At 38.6% G+C, this 4,064-nt stretch overlaps 1 pseudogene; it reads left to right on the top strand.

The window, feature by feature from the left end:
• Positions 1-2,573: 2,573 nt before the first annotated feature.
• LOC138843767 (cyclin-G1 pseudogene) lies at positions 2,574-3,641 on the top strand (annotated as a pseudogene).
• The last annotated feature ends 423 nt before the right edge of the window (positions 3,642-4,064 follow it).

Below are 4,064 nucleotides of genomic sequence, written 5' to 3'. Positions count from 1 at the left end.
TATCATTACGATAAATTGTGAACAGAAATTGATCACTGGGACTAGTGAGATGGCATTGGTACATGCCACCTCGATGGGATTGAATTCAAATCCCCTGGTATGTTTCTAACTCTACCGTTTGAGGTAAGTCAGCTTGAGCATGTCCCGAATTGCACATCTCTTCCCTCTCTTATTCCCACTCTTATATTTAACAGCGATCACTTTTCAGTTAAGTTTCAGCACTTAAGAACAATTGTGTATTGATTACAGTATTCAACCAGAAGTATTAAGTAGAATAAACAAAAAAATACTAAGAGGGATAACATATTAAGCTGCTCATCAACAGTCAGGGTGAGGGCTGATCAAGTCACCATTTTTCATAGTGTTCATTTCACTTTAACAGGTTTCCTTTTTGGTGCTCAGTTAGTTGTCACCTATCAAGGAGAACAAGTGGTATTTGTCCCTTTGGGATTGGCTTATTTCACTCAACATAATGTTTTCCAAATTCCTAAGAGGGATCACTTTTCAGTTAAAATTTAAACACCTAAGAATAGGTGGTCTTCCCAGGCCAAAGAAAATGAACACACCACCAGTAAGTTGTTTATTTTTGTTTGCATTATATTGTGATATAGCAGATTTATGAGTGTATATTATTAAAATTGTGAAATAAATATTTGACAACATAAAATTATGATTATAAAGCATTAGAAATATCAAGCCTGATATCAAATTTGTTTCTAGTCTCTGTGCTGCTATAACAGTAACATGTTTATCATGTTATTCAAATTGGAACATAGAATCTCCTAAATTTTTGTAAAACATAAAGTCTGAATTTGTATTTATTGGTCTTATCAATTATATAGTAGAGGTGGTTTAGTACCAACATAGTTATATACACTGAACTAGTAAAAAGTTGGGGCCAGCACTGTGGCACAGTGGGTTAATGCCCTGGCCTGAAGTGCTGGCATCTCAAATGGGTGCTGGTTTGAGACCTGGCTGTTCCACTTCTTTTTGTTTTTTTTGTTTGTTTGTTTGTTTAAACTTTTATTTAGTAAAAAAGTACAGCTTATGGATTACAGTGGCTTCCCCCCATAACTTCCCTCCCACATGCAACTCTCCCATCTCCCGCTCCCTCCATTCCATTCACATCAAGATTCATTTTCAATTCTCTTTATATAGGAGATCAATTTTGCATATATTAAGTAAAGATTTCAACAGTTTGCACCCACATAGAAACACAAAGTGAAAACTACTGTTTGAGTACTAGTTATAGCATTAAATCACAATGTACAGCACATTAAGGACAGAGATCCTACATGGGGAGTAAGTACACAGTGATTCCTGTTGTTGACTTAACAAATTGACACTCTTGTTTATGGCATCAGTAATCTCCTTAGGCTCTTGTCATGAGCTGCCAAGGCTATGGAAGTGTTTTGAGTTCTTCAACTCCGATCTTATTTAGACAAGGTCATAGTCAAAGTGGAAGTTCACTCCTACCTTAAGAGAAAGGTACCTCTTCTTTGATGGCCTGTTCTTTCTACTGGGATCTCACTAGAGGAGATCTTTCATTTTGGTCCTTTTTTTTTTTTTTGCTAGAGTGTCTTGGCTTTCCATGCCTAAAATACTCTCATGGGCTCTTCAGCCAGATCCAAATGCCTTATGGGCTGATTGTGAGGCCAGAGTGCTGTTTAGGACATCTGCCATTCTATGAGTCTGTTGTGTATCCCGCTTCCCATATTGCATCATTCTCTCCCTTTTTTATTCTATCAGTTAGTATTAGCAGACATTAGTCTTTTTTTAACTTTTATTAAATATATATAAAATCCAAAGTTCAGCTTATGGAGTACAATGACTTCCCCCTCAATGACTTCCCTCCCACGCACAATCCTCCCCTTTCCTGCTCCCTCTCCCCTTCCATTCACATTAAGATTCATTTTCAATTCTCTTTATATACAGAAGGTCAGTTTAGCATATATTAAGTAAAGATTTCAACAGTTTGCACCCACACAGAAACACAAAGTGAAAAATACTGTTTGAATACTAGTTATAGCATTAAACCACACTGTGCATCACTGTACACACTGTGTGTCTCGCTCCCATGTTTGATTGTTCTCTCCCTTTTTTATTTTATCAGCTAGTATTTGCAGACACTAGTCTTGTTTCTGTGATCCCTTGGGCTCTTAGTCCTATCATTATGATCAATTGTGAACTGAAGTTGATCACTTGGACTAGTGAGATGGCATTGGTACATGCCACCTTGATGGGATTGAATTGGAATAACCTGGTATGTTTCTAACTCTACCATTTGGGGCAATTCAGCTTGAGCATGTCCCAAATTGCACATCTCTTCCCTCTCTTATTCCCACTCTTATATTTAACAGCAATCACTTTTCAGTTAATTTTCAACACTTAAGAATAACTGTGTATTGCCCTTCGGCTCTGAGCTGACCCTCCGGAGGGCAGTGTCATCTGGGCGGCGCTGCGAAGACCTCCACCCAGGATGGCTCCCCCTCCCCGGGCCTCTCCCCTCTCCTCGCGAGACCCCTCATCTCGTAGACCGCTGGAATCTGATATCGTGGGGGTGAGGTGAGAGCAGGCCCGGGGAGGAGGGAGGTTACCACTGAGGAGCTGCAGCCGCTATCAAGATGATAGAAGTACTGACAACAACTGACTCTCAGAAACTGCTACACCAGCTGAACACTTTGTTGGAACAGGAGTCTAGATGTCAGCCAAAGGTCTGCAGCTTGAGACTAATTGAGTCTGCACACGATAATGGCCTCAGAATGACTGCACGGCTGAGGGACTTCGAAGTGAAAGATCTTCTTAGTCTCACTCAGTTTTTTGGCTTTGACACGGAGACATTTTCTCTAGCTGTGAATTTACTGGACAGATTTCTGTCTAAAATGAAGGTACAGCCCAAGCACCTTGGATCTGTTGGTCTGAGCTGTTTTTATTTGGCTGTAAAATCAATAGAAGAGGAAAGGAATGTGCCACTGGCAACTGACTTGATCCGGATAAGTCAGTATATGTTCACGGTTTCAGACTTGATGAGAATGGAAAAGATTGTATTGGAGAAGGTGTGTTGGAAAGTCAAAGCTACTACTGCCTTTCAGTTTCTGCAACTCTATTATTCACTCATTCAAGAGAACTTGCCATTTGAAAGGAGAAATAACCTTAATTTTGAAAGACTGGAAGCTCAACTTAAGGCATGTCACTGCAGGATCATATTTTCTAAAGCAAAGCCTTCTGTGTTGGCTTTCTCTATCATTGCCTTGGAGATCCAAGCACAGCAGTGTGGAGTTAACAGAAGGAATAGAATGTCTTCAGAAACATTCCAAGATAAATGGCAGAGATTTGACCTTCTGGCAAGAGCTTGTATCAAAGTGTTTAACTGAGTATTCATCAAACAAGTGTTCAAAACCGAATGTTCAGAAGTTGAAATGGATTGTGTCTGGGCGTACTGCACGGCAATTGAAGCATAGTTACTACAGAATAGCTCACCTTCCAACAATTCCTGAAATGGTTCCTTAATTCATGAATTTGGATCATTGTTATTCTCCATAAAAGAAATTATCAGTGCTATAATTTTCTTTTACAATGGAAGAATTAAAATATCATTTCTTTTCAAAGTAAACAAAATGGAGTTGCAATAGCAAAGGGGAAGTTTCTACACTGATTTGTTCAGCTAATATTTGAAGACACTTAGTATATACAGAACCCTAAGGGTAAGGAATTATCTAACCTCTGATATGTATGTTAGTCATTTCATTAATCAGCATAAAAAAAGTATGTCCTCAACAACCCAAGTTTTAAAAGTAGCATTAAAATCATATTTTCTTATTGAACATCATCTTGCTCTCTGAAGACCTAAGCTCTGGCTCATTTAAAGATACACTAGCTGAGTAGGACAATAGGACCAAACTTTTGGATATTTGGACTAATTTGAGAATGTTAGCTTATAAGCAAAATCAGTATGAACTTTGATAGTGTATTTGAAGAAAAAGAAGATACAGCCAATCAGTCTTGATGTTGGGTGTCTGGAAACTGCAAGGGCATCTCAACACTGTAGTTACTATAATATTTGG

This window comes from Oryctolagus cuniculus, chromosome 1 (genome assembly GCF_964237555.1).
Source record: "Oryctolagus cuniculus chromosome 1, mOryCun1.1, whole genome shotgun sequence".
NCBI classification, from domain to species: Eukaryota; Metazoa; Chordata; class Mammalia; order Lagomorpha; family Leporidae; genus Oryctolagus; species Oryctolagus cuniculus.
This window is presented reverse-complemented; position numbering and strand designations above follow the sequence as displayed.